The following is a 13,302-nucleotide window of genomic DNA, read 5'->3' as shown; positions in this document are numbered from 1 at the left end:
TGAAACACGAAAAAAATGGTAAATGTTTATACTTAATGTATATTATACAGAGTGAGTTTTATATATGGAACGCCTCAATTATCTCGGAAACGGCTTGCACGATTTTTATATATTTTGGTAAGTAAGGGTCTTCTAATGCGGCCGATATTATAGTGGCATTTACATTGTTGTCAGATCTTCAGTTTTTCTGGAAATCTAATAAACTTTCATATTTCCAATGGAACACCCTTATATTTTTTTTGTGTCTTTATAAAATACTGATTAGTTTTCGTGTAATATTCCTTATACCTAAAAGCCATAAATTATAAAAATCACTTTTTTCTACCCCGGTAGACATTATTTCATGTTCTTTGAATCATTGGGAACAAAAAAGGTATTTTGTAATTTTTCTCTAAAGTTGATCATTTTCCAGTTATAATCAATGAAAAAATTAAGAAACGTAACAAACTACTAACTACTTACGCTACGCCCCTGGAGGGTGACTGTGATATTATGATCGTCAAATCCCAACACATTAGGGTTGCAAAAGCCCTGTACATTGTAAAGTGACCTATATCGAGTGGGTGGTCTTCTAATCGTTGTTTGTATTTTAATGTTTTGCAGATGCAAGAAGGACACACAGACACTATTCTTAGATCCATCCAAAATACACCATTCGATTATTTATCGTGATTTTCATTGTAAACAACCCTAAGCCCTAAGACTAATTATTATTAGTAACATTACATATATGTGTTCCGCTACCGAATATATATTAATGTAATAATTCGTGATCCATCGCGTCGCTTGTATCTTTTATAATCTGGCTCCGACTCATGGCGTTTACTTAAAAATTACGGGATAAACCTAGGTTTGCTGTGTTTCGGTAGTTTAAACAAAAAATCGCCTTAGAAAAGTGTGCTTCAGCAATATTAATTGTTAAATTGTTCAGTGTGGACCCTTTTCGCAACGGTGTTTAAAAAGAAGGTCGCTAACTCAAAAGTTAAAAACAATTAAGTGCTTCGCTAATTACATTTTTTCATATTCGGACATAATTCGTTTCGGTATAAATAATTAGTGGACCTATTGTTTGTTGTAACCAAGAGCAGGCAGAACAAGTAGAGGTAGACCACCTACACGATGGACAGATCGACAAAACTGGAAGAAATAAGGGGAGGCATATGATCAACTTTGGATGCAGAAGGCTGGATTATGATGATGATCATGATTGTTTGTTAACAAGTACCAAAGTGAGTCGGTAATTATAGTACAGTGGAACCCCGATAAGTCGGCCCCCGATAACCCGGAAGTCCGGCTAACCCGGACCGATTTTCATCAGACAAAAATTTAACAAATAAACAATTTAACAATTTTATCAAATAAAAATGTATGTAGGCCAAATAATATTTCAGAGATAATGTGTATTTGTGTAATTTGAACACATAAGTACAATAGTAAAAATGATTCATGCACACGGCGGCAGCCAGAGCGACCGTCTCAGCTTATCGGAAAGAACAGACACCTGTCTGTATTCCTTTTTCTTTATTTATGTCAAACTGTCTTAGCATTGTTTAAAAAAGACGTGACTATTTAAAAATTCTTGTATTGTGTGTAGTACAGCCTATTAATCACTTCCGTTCTGTAATGTAATCGTGCTTCAGATTGTGTTTGCTTTGTCTACGTAATGGTAACAAAACGTAAAAATGTTGCAGTGACAATGGAAAAGCAACTAGAAACATTAGGTAGGATTGATAAAGACGAATCTTTAAAATAAATTTATTGCAGCATCATAATATGATATTATGCTACCATAGGTCTGGATCCCGCGTATGAAAAAAAAGTTGATTAATAGCAAGCTAAAAATTTATTAATAGCTTAAGGGTGTCTAGTCGGATAAACTTTGATATATGAGAACACTGGAACAGGGGCAGTTTTAATTGTGGAACAGGTCAAAAATTTGGAACGGTCAGAACACGAAAATGGCACATTTGTTTTGTCCGACAGAACAGACATAAACTCTCCGAACAGAGATTAAACTCTCATGCAAAAATCAGACTGCTATTTATCACCTGTCATAATTCCTGTCATTTGACATATTCTACATGTTCCACTCATTAAAACGCCAATTTGGTGATAAATAGCAGTCTGATTTTTGCATGAGAGTTTAATCTCTGTTCGGAGAGTTTAAGTCTGTTCTGTTGGAAAAAATACATGTGCCGTTTTCGTGGTCTGACCGTTCCAAATTTTTAACCTGTTCCATAGTTAAAACTTCCCCTGTTCCAGTGTTCCCATATATTAATGTTAGTCCGACTAGACACCCTTAAGCTAATAACAAATTTTCAGCTTGCTATTTATCAATTTTTTTTGTACGCAGGATCCAGACCTACCATATTATGGTGTCGGTACATCTCTACAGTATGACTGAGTTTTTTACCAAGAAATGAACAAAACTCTACACTCTATACAACTATACGTAATTTAGATGTGTACTGTGCATGTGTGTTTCATGTTTTTGTAATTGTAATGGAGGTTATTTATTAATTTTTACTATATTCTCCGGCTAACCCGGATTTTCGATAACCCGGATCGGCCGCGGTCCCGATTAATCCGAGTTATCGAGGTTCCACTGTATTATGATATTATTCGCTTCGGTATATAATTAGTCGACATATTGTTCAAAGTGCCTCGGGTATTCGGATACTTCTATTTTTTGTTATTTATTAGACAATTGACTGCTTCGGTTACGTGTGAAAACCTGTTTTGTTGAACTCGGAAGTGATTTACTGCTAGTTGTTCCAAGGATCCAAGGATCGTACAGAGTACAGGGTGGTGTGCAGAAAAATGCTGGAGGTATTTTTATCCAAACGTGGGCACAGCTATTTATTGGCAAGTACTTTCCAATTTTTCTATGACAAATTATTTGTGCAATTTGCGTTTCACACAAAACCTTGAACATTTGAGTGTGATAAATCATTCCGAGTCGGACTCTGTTTTTTTCAAATAGATCTGTGAATATAAACATTAGAGACATGAATCAAAACGTGGTGTTGACCAATGAATAATTTCAGGAGCTTTTGTTGAGATTGTCGGTACAAAGTGCTCCCTTTTCGCCGTCAATCCAAAGTGGCAACTTGTCAAAACGCCATTCGCGCTTTGATGGACACAAGGACACAGACGTAAATGCCTTTATTAGCGCCGTAGAAATCTATAAAGGTTGTGCATCAGTGTCTGAAGAAAATACATTTCGAAGAATCGCGATGCTTTTCGATAATTTCGCGGCGAAATGAAATGGAGTTAAAGATACTATTTCGACATGGGCGGAACTTGTTAGTTTACTGAGAATTACGTTCATTTCGAAAAAACGGGCATATCGTGTGTTTCGCGAGCTATTTGCCGAGGAGTAAGATGGGAAAACGAGAGCCTTACAGAAACAATCCAGCTAGATATGGTGTATGTGTTGTAGTCAAAGCCCGAATTTCAGGCACTCCTAGGTTTGACTAGGCAATCCTCAGGTCTGACTTACGGTCTTAGTCAACGCCCGAAATAAATTACAGTTTCGGCCTTTGACTAGTCAAACCTAGGAGAGACTAAGTTGGTCAGGCAAAGGTCGAAATTTAATTTTATGAAATCGGGGTTTGACTAGTCAAACCCCGAATAGCTATTAAAATGTCGTAATTTGTTAGATTAGGTTTAATAAAACGTCATTTTTTAATTTTAATGTTTATTATTTTTATATTGTCGTAATTAAAATAAAAAAATTAGTGTTTATTCTCACATGTTGAGGCATTATGGCATTTAGAGTTGCACAATACGTTAGGTTAGACCTTTTACACTTGAAAGTAATTTGACCACGTAATTTGAAAGAGTATTTCTTATGGCAGTATAGCATTTTATAAATCCTTCTCCTTCAAATTTAGAATCTTTTGTGATAATTTATCTTGGAGACAGAGGCAGCTTAACGTCTGGAACATCTTCGAAATTAGAACATTTCTCTTTGCATTCTCTTATTTGATTTCTTAAAAAAAGTGTGTTTATTGTTGCGTATTTCGTACCAACTCTATATAAATCGTCAATTGTTTTATCTTGTATGCTACTCAAAATATTTCGAGCATCCTCTTTGGCTCTATCAAAGCTGGTGATAGGTATTGTTACAGTTTTTCTGATCGAAATTGGAGGAAATTTTTTTTCACTTAATTGTTTCATAGCCTTAGCCTGGGCATGAAGACCTTCAATCGCATTTCCTTTATTTATTTTAATCTTTTCTGCCTGTGCACAACGCATGCTCGAACGCGTGCAAAGGAGATGCTCGAAAAATTTTGGGTATTATACAAGACAAAACAATAATTTGACGGTTTATATAGAGTTGGTACGAAATAAGGAACGATAGACACACTTTTTCCAAGAAATCAAATGAAGAGAAGAGAATGCAAAGAGAATTTTCCTAATTTCGAAGATGTTCCAGACGTTAAGCTGTCTCTAAGAGAAATTAGTACAAAAGATTCTAAATTTGCAGGACAAGGATTTATAAAATACCACTGCAATAAGAAGTGCTCTTCAAAACCATGTAAGTGTAAAAGGTCTAACATATTGTGCAACTCTGAATTCCATAATGCCTCAACATGCGAGAATAAGCACTAATTTTTTTATTTTAATTACGACAATATAAAAATAATAAACATTACAATTAAAAAATGACGTTCTATTAAACCTAATCTAACAAATTACGACATTTTAATTGGTGATCGGGGTTTGACTAGTCAAACCCCGATTTCATAAAATTAAATTTCGACCTTTGCCTGACCAACGTAGTCTCTCCTAGGTTTGACTAGTCAAAGGCCGAAACTGTAATTTATTTCGGGCTTTGACTAAGACCGTCAGTCAGACCTGAGGATTGCCTAGTCAAACCTAGGAGTGCCTGAAATTCGGGCTTTGACAATAACATATGGATTATTAACCAAGGGGATTCGAGAAAAGATTTCCAGAGATTCCGTTTCTACTTTTACTCAGCTGCTCACAGAAGCACGGAAAGTTGAAGATATATTTGAGAAACCTTATTCTAACGAGAACTACGCCACCCACAATCGAGAATCGTACGAAAAACTGAAAAACTATACTTTGAAAATTTTGGTTTTTCGACAATTATTCAAAATTTCAACCTACGAACTGCGGCAATAACAGCGTTTGTAGAAGGACTCTAGGCGAATCTAACGATGTGTACCTCATATCCGGGAAAATTCGAATTTTTAAGTTATAGGCTTTATAAGTATGATCAAATCTATTTCTTATCGGAAAAACGGTTATTCAAGCTCAATAATTCCTGTAATAGCTTCAGTTATTATACTTGACCTTAGATTCATCAGATACGACTTGTCAATACGTTTCAAACTCATGTTTAGTGATCAAAATCGATTAAGCCGTTTAGAAGTTATTAAGCTACAAAAGTATAATCCAATTAACGATTATTCCCTAAATGGTTTATGTAGTTGTAGTGGTAACGATGCTAAATTTGATCTGGCAACGGGTAATTCGAGTTCATTTACCGGCCATTTCAATATATTTTTTTTAATCTATTTCGAATAGAAAAAAATCTAGTGTACATTCGATGGACACTAGATCATTTGGGAGATAATGCGACAAAGGCGACTATTTATAAAGCTTAACGTGTAATCGAGAAACATTGCATTTAACTTCATACATTTAATTTATAAATAACTTTGAAAAGCTACAAAGCTTTGAAAATACAAGAATTAAAAAACCGCTAAACGCCGTAAAAATGAGTGGCGCATACAATATTCCAGCTACAAAAGATCTGATATGAATATTACATGGCGCGAAAATGTATTTTTATTTTGATGCAAAACAAAATTCTAGTTTTATTTGAAAAGATTTCCAAGTAAAACGCGCCACAAAAGAGTATCTTTGATACAGTTTGAATTTTGAAACTCTTTTGTGGCGCGTTTACTTCAAATTTAGCAAACATTATGAAAAATATTTTAAAATAAAACTAGAATTTTGTTTTGCATCAAAATGAAAATACATTTTCGCGTCATGTAATATTTATATCAGATCTTTTGTAGCTGGAACATTGTATGCGCCACTCATTTTTACGGCGTTTAGGGGTTTTTTATTCTTGTATAATTAGTCGACATATTGTTCAAAGTGCCTCGGGTAGTCGGACACTTTCTTGCTATTTCTATTTTTTTGTTATTTATTAGACAATTGACTGCTTCGGTTACGTGTGAAAACCTTCTGCTTTGTTGAACTCGGAAGTGATTTAGTGCTAGTTGTTCCAAGGTTCCAAGGATGGTACAGAATACAGGGTGGTGTGCAGAAAGGTGCTGAAAGTATTTTTTTATCCACACGTGGGCACAGCTATTTAGTGGCAAGTACTTTCCAATTTTTCCATGACAAATCATTTGTGCAATTTGCGTTCCACGCAAAACCTTGAACATTTAAGTGTGATAAATCATTCCGAGTCGGACTCTGTTTTTTTCAAATAGATCTGTGAATATAAACATTAGAGACATGACTCAAAACGTGGTGTTGACCAATGAACAATTTTAGGAGCTTTTGTCGAGATTGTCGGTACAAAGTGCTCCCTTTTCGCCGTCAATCCAAAGTGGCAACTTGTCAAAACGCCATTCGCGCTTTGATGGACACAAGGACGTAAATGCCTTTATTGTCGCCACAGAAATCTATATAAAGGTTGTGCATTAGTGTCTGAAGAAAATACATTTCGAAGAATCGGAGTGCTTTTCGATAGTTTCGCGGCGAAATGAAATAAAGGAGTTAAAGATACTATTTCGACATGGGCGGAACTTGTTAGTTTACTGAGAATTACGTTCGGTCCGAAAAAATCGGCATATCGTGTGTTTCGCGAGCTATTTGCCGAGGAGCAAGACGGGAAAACGACAGTGGACGTCTTTGTTTACCGCTGTAGGGCTGTTTTCGCGCAATTAGAACTAGGCAGCCTTACAGAAATAATCCAGCTAGATATGGTGTATGGATTATTAACACGGCATCCGACAGGTGAACTTTTTGGCCACTAACAGACAGGTGGGGTGTGGCAAACCCCAGCAATTGAAAGAGTTAAAGAATCTCAAAAACTGTCTTTACGTTTAGTTGTCTGTGATGTCTGGAACGTCAACATCTTGAAGCTAGTCAGGATAGTCACTATTTACACTAACATTGTCTGTTTCTTCACTACTATCGAATCACTCTTGTCAGTACATTCGTCACTGTCTGCTTCATCCCATAAGGCCTAAATGCGTGCTTATTCTCGTTCGTAATTCAGTTTAGCTCAGACTAATAAAAATATGTTAAAATCTGTAATCAGTATTATTCCCTTGCCTACACTTACTTATTTATAGAAGTAAAACAAAATAAAAACAATTCCGCAGAAAGTACAAAATCCGACTCGTGGGGTGTGACCATTTTCAATCCAAATGTACCTGCTGAAACTAAACAGACGACTAAAAACTATGTCATCGCATAGACGAATATGCAATAAAAAGCTATGCAAAATGTCCTTATGTTTTAGGTGCTTCAGCATTGTTGGGGTGTACTACACCCCAACAATGCTGTTGGGGCCTGTCGGATGCCGGGTTAAACAAGGGGATTCGAGAAAAAATTTCCAGAGATTCCGTTTCTACTTTCACTCAGCTGCTCACAAAAGCACGGAAAGTTGAAGATATATTTGAGAAACCTTATTCTAACGCGAACAAAGCCACCCACAATCGAGAATCGTACGAAAAACGGCCGCGATGTAGCTATTGTGGTGTTCCCGGTCATTCTGAGGATAAGTGTCGAAAATTACGTGATCGACAATCCCCCGATCGACTTACGACTTCGAAAGAAATTGCGAATTCTTCGCGTACGGTTATTGCTACCGTCGGAGCAATTACTTCGAATTCACCGCGAAATGGCCGAAACACCCCGTTAACTTGTTACAGTTGTGGTAAACCGGGATTTATTAGGGCCAACTGCCCAGAGTGTAGTCATACGGAAGCATCCCCGATAGATTTCTCTTCCGTAGATATAGCTCTAGATTATAAACGGGTACACGACAATTAGACCGAAATCATTAGACCGATAGCATTAGAACGAACAGCATTAGACCGAAATGGTTCATAAATTAAAAAAGATTGCAGTAAATTATGCTAAGATTTTGTATATCTGTCTTTTTGTTTATTGTATTTTTTTGTATTATTTTATATATTGACTGTATAATTTATTACTCTGTACAGTCTGATATGAAATAATTTTCATCCGTTAAACAAATTAGTGAAGGTAAAAGTAAATTAAGGGTAGAGTGACATTAGCACCATTTTATTTGCTTCTAATTTGACTTTAATGACTACGACCACCACCATTATGTTGTCACAATAAATACACACAACTCTCATTGTGACAGTATTTTGCACTGCATTATGTACCTAATGCTTTTCGGTCTCCTGCTTTTCAGTCTCCTACTGTTCGGTCTAGTGAGGTTTCGGTAAAGTGCTTTTAGGTCTAATGAGTTCAGTCTAATGATTTCGGCCTTTTTACAGTAAACCTGTGAACGAGCTCGACCCAACGAAAGAAGATGGAAGAATACCTTCAGAATGGGAGGAGAGCCTGCCGGCTATGCTAATACGGAAAATAGCTCACAAAATTCACTACGACTTTACCGGGTGTCGCCTGCCAAGAGAGAAGTGCTTGGGACCGATCTTGATGGACCCTTGGGGGAAGATATCGTCGAAGAATACGGAAGTGCTTTGGCTGCGCCGGTTGTATTAGTGCCGAAAAAAGATGGCGGTACAAGACTTTGCGTGGACTATCAATGTTTAAACACCGTAACTAGTGGCAGTTATATAACTTGCGATCGAAGTATCAGCAAGTGAACGTCGTGGAAGTTGATCCGGGAAAAACTGCAGTGATATCGGAACGGTTACAACACATGGAATTGCAAAAGCCCAGTACATTGTAAAGTGACCTATATCGTGTGTGTGGTCTTCTGAGCGTTGTTTGTATTTTAATGTTTTGCAGGTGCAAGAAGGACACACAGGCAACATTCTTAGCGTCTGTTTTAGTTAGTTAGCGTTCCGATTTTGTATGGTAAAGACGAAATACACCATTCAATCATTTATCGTGATTTTCATTGTAAACAACCCTAAACCCTGATATTAATTATTATTAGTAACATTACATATATGTTTTCGGCTACCCAATATATTTATGTAATAATTCGTGGCCCATAGCGTCGCTTGTACCTTTTATAAAAATTAAAAATTACAACTTTCAAAGCTCAAAAAAACACAAGTAAAAAATATTATGTTTGATTTCGAATGGCCAAAATTCAAGTCAAACCTTATTTTGTCAGTTCGCGATTAGTAATTTGGTCTTATTTCATTTTAAAACATTGTTTTTTAGCTGTTAACGCAGCCCGTTCTCCCGTCCTTCCATTAGCACTTCATAAAAAAACAATGTTTTAGAATAAAACATGCCAGCAATTTTCTTATGGAGAGCTGACAAACGAAGGTCTGAAATCTGAAGTTGATTCTGATCACTTCGTAATTTTACAAATAATATTTTTTATTTCTGGTTTTTAGGTTTGAAAATCGTTGTTTGTCGTTTTTTGTTTTAGTTTTAGATTGTTTATATCTTGAAAACGATCAACCAAGGGAAAAATTATCTTTTGTGTTCTCAATGATCCAAAGAACCTAAAAGAATGTTTACCTGGGTCGAAGAAATTTATTTTTATAATAACTATTTGTGTTTAATTTTTTTTTAATACATGTAATAATAAGTTTGCAATAACGGCATTTGGGTATAGAGATTATTATATGAAAAATAATCCGTATTTCTTAAGTATTTCAAAAATATACAGAGTGTCCCATTTGAAATATGAAAGTTCATTGGACTTCTAGAAAAACGAAAGATCTGACAACAATGCAAATGCCAACATAACATCGATCGCATCAGAAGATACTAGATTCCCAAACCTATAAAAAACGTGCAAGACTTTTCCGAGATAATTGAGGCGTTCCATACACAAAACTCACTCTGTATAGGTAAAGGAAATATCAATCTAATAAATATTCGATTTTTAGGATTTAAGCAAGTTTTCCACTGGTTTATACCGGCATTTATAAACCATTAGTTATAATTAGTTGAATTTACAATACACAAGGAAGGATTTACAAAAAACATTAAAGAATATATAATACAGAAATCAGAAACTTCTGCTCTGCTTACGATAAAAAACTGGTCCGACTTTAATTTACTCTCTTTTGATATGGATAAGGCATTATCCTATAAGGGTGCTCTTCAACCCCTGCTTATTAATTACAGCCAGATCTCTACCGTTGATTCTGTAAAATTTGTTGGTATTTTTTTAGACAGCAACCTCAAATCGTCCCTTCATATCGATTTGTAAATAAGAAACTCGCCTTAGCAGTCCCGGATTAAGAATCTTGAGACCCCTAGGCAACCCAAGCTAGGAGGCCCTTAAGAAAATTTTTCTTTTCCCTCCAAAACCTCGGATAACCCCTCCATCTCCGAGAGGTATTCCTGTGTTAATGTATTTTGTGCCACTGTCGAACGGTTACAGTTTTTCATAATTTTCATTTTTTAAAATGATCGTTCGCCTGTTGCAATTGTTATCATTAGCGTAAGATAAATGTTACAAGCTACTGACAAATTTCGAAACTTCGATTTGAACCCAAAAATAATATGAAGCATGAATAAATTGTTTTCGCTACCAGTCCTGAAGATGGACTATAAAATATTTGAACTGCAATAGTTCATCATAAATTTCAGTTCATACATTTTCATGTAGTTTTGAAGCACATTCCTTTATTAGAGTATCGCTCAGTTTTGGAAAAACACACAAAACACCAAATACTGGAGTTACTGACTCGTACGCTGTCAATTGACGACTCAGCTCAATAATTAGCTTATCCAAAATTGGTAGATTCGTTTCAACCTCTAACTTTTCTCCACCCTGTAGAAAAACTTCATTGGAATTAGCATCACCAAAAGGTAGTTTTCTTGCTCGCGTTTGTTTGCTGTCGTCGGCAGAGTATTGTAGATCGCAGACCTTCTGCTTGTAGTAAGCAAAATGATCTCTTTGGAATTTTAAGAACTCCAAAAGTGAATTTAGAAGCTGAAGTGCAGTTTTAGGTTCAATATCTTCTCTCTGTAATGATTTACAGACAGCGTGGATACGTTCAAAAATTGTTGCCCAAAACTCATTAATTAGGAAATTTTCTTTCTTTTTTTGACGTTTCTCTCAACAAGCACTTCATGAACTGTTTCAGCTTTCTGATTAGAGTCTTCAGCAAGAGTATGAAGAGCAGATTTGAAAGCGTTGTAACTTTTAGACAAAGGTCTTGTTGCATATGTCCTTGCAGTCCATTTTGTGCTGCTTATTCTTTTAAGGTCTAGATAGTGGTAAATGAGATCGCTTAGTGGAGTTTCATTTAAGCATTTGATCATAACTTCCCAACGGTGAGTAGGGACTGAAAAAAAGTTGTACACTGTACACGGACGGAATAAACCCAAAATACGATACTAAATTTGAGGGAGAATACGTTAGCCAATCTCGTTTAATTTTTGTTTCACTGATATGTTTTGGAAAAACCATAGATTGTGTAAAAATCTTGTAATGCCTACAAAATTTCCTTTTGATGCTGAAAAACTTCCATCAAGGTTTTTACATTCTTAAGACCTTTCCCAATTCAAAACTTTCGTACTTCTTAAGTTATTGTATTCCGTAATCTAATTCGTAAAAATATATTCAATTTATCTTTAACTTGAATTTCTATCTTAGTTTAGGTTTTTGGTTCCTTAACTTCTTGAACTGGAATAGAGCTGCCGTTACATGTTTTTCATCTTCTTCAGTTACGGAAGCTATGTTTCCCTCAGTTATTTCTATTTCATCACGTGGATTTTCATTGGTTGTAGCTTCACTAGCTATGGATTTCAGTGTGAAACTAAGTTTAAATAAGTTTTGGTTCTCTTTTAGATTTTGTTTAAGGATCTTTTCTTCTGATATTTCTTGTGTTTTTCGGCTCCACTCTCGAATATTTTTTCTTATTTCCATCTAGTACTCTTCCTTCTACCAAAGCGCATTCGTTATATAGAGATTTATTCTCACAACATAGACTTTCTATGTGATCAAAAGTATATGCATTATAATGTAGTTTTATACGTTCACCATCACTTTTATGGTATTGCGCGATATTTGAATTTTTCAACATAATATGATTTATGGTGTGTATTTAATTCTAATTATTATTTTTTCGTTTTGGCCCCTGCGAGGCCCCCTTTGGGCCCAAGGCCCCTAGCCAACTGCCTACTTTGCCTATTGGTTAATCCGGCACTGCGCCTTAGCTTGCTATTATATAAGATCTGTTTCGAAGGAACTCAATTTAGCATATTCTAAAATAACATATTTTTCTGTGTTTGAGTCTTATCTTCGATATGGTCTTCCTTTTTGGGGTTCTAGTACAGCTGCCCAATCGGATGTTATTTTTAAATTACAAAAAAAAGCAGTAAGATATCTGTTTGGCCTCAGAAGAACAACATATTGCAGAAGTTACTTCAAAGATAACGGAATTTTAACCCTTTCATCTGTATATATTTTAGAAACTGTTTGCTTGATTCGTAAACACCTGCATGTCTTTCCAGCAAGGCCTCATCATGACTACTCCACCAGAAATTCAACTTTTGATGTCTATTTACCGATCCCGTCCTCTGAGTTAGTACAGAAATCTGTATTATATTCTGCAAAAAAAACTATGCTACCATCTCCCTTTACAATTTAAATCTGCAACATATTTCCCCAAGTTCTGTAAAATGACAAAAGCCCAGCTATTTAAAAGACCATAAAAGACCTATTATTCAATAGAAGAGTTTCTTAATGACTAACTAACCAATTACAGTAATGAACAAATTAATAACTAAAGTATATTTATCTATATTTGGGTGTCACATGCAGCAGCTTAAACTTATTAGTTCCTATGTTTGTATTTTATTATGTTATATGTTCAATTTATATTAATTTTGCAATATATTGGGTTTGTTGTTAATTTTTTTTATTAACGTGTATTTTTTTAATATTGAAAAAAAAACGATTTATCTAATTGATGATTTATTTAATTTCAGAAGATTATATATTTTATTGTTATTTTTTTTTGACTCTATGTAAGCTTTGTCCAGAAAATTGTAAAATTTTCAATGACAATAAAGCATTATTTGTATTGTTTTCTATGTATAATATAGGGGAGTGCATATAGATTTTCACTTCGGAAAAAATCAAACAAGATAGAACTTTTTGTA

General features: G+C 35.2%; 2 protein-coding genes across 2 annotated transcripts in view; one reads left to right on the top strand and one right to left on the bottom strand.

Annotated features, from left to right (window-relative positions):
* The window catches only part of LOC114339427 (tyrosine-protein kinase transmembrane receptor Ror-like), a 294,108-nt gene that overhangs the window by 144,067 nt on the left and 136,739 nt on the right, over positions 1–13,302 (top strand). The gene's annotated exons all lie outside the window — the stretch shown is intronic.
* LOC126881410 (cytochrome P450 315a1, mitochondrial) overlaps positions 1–13,302 on the bottom strand; it is an 85,430-nt gene that overhangs the window by 1,202 nt on the left and 70,926 nt on the right. The window lies entirely within an intron of this gene.

The sequence above is a fragment of the Diabrotica virgifera genome, chromosome 3, assembly GCF_917563875.1.
Source record: "Diabrotica virgifera virgifera chromosome 3, PGI_DIABVI_V3a".
Classification (NCBI taxonomy): Eukaryota; Metazoa; Arthropoda; class Insecta; order Coleoptera; family Chrysomelidae; genus Diabrotica; species Diabrotica virgifera.
This window is presented reverse-complemented; position numbering and strand designations above follow the sequence as displayed.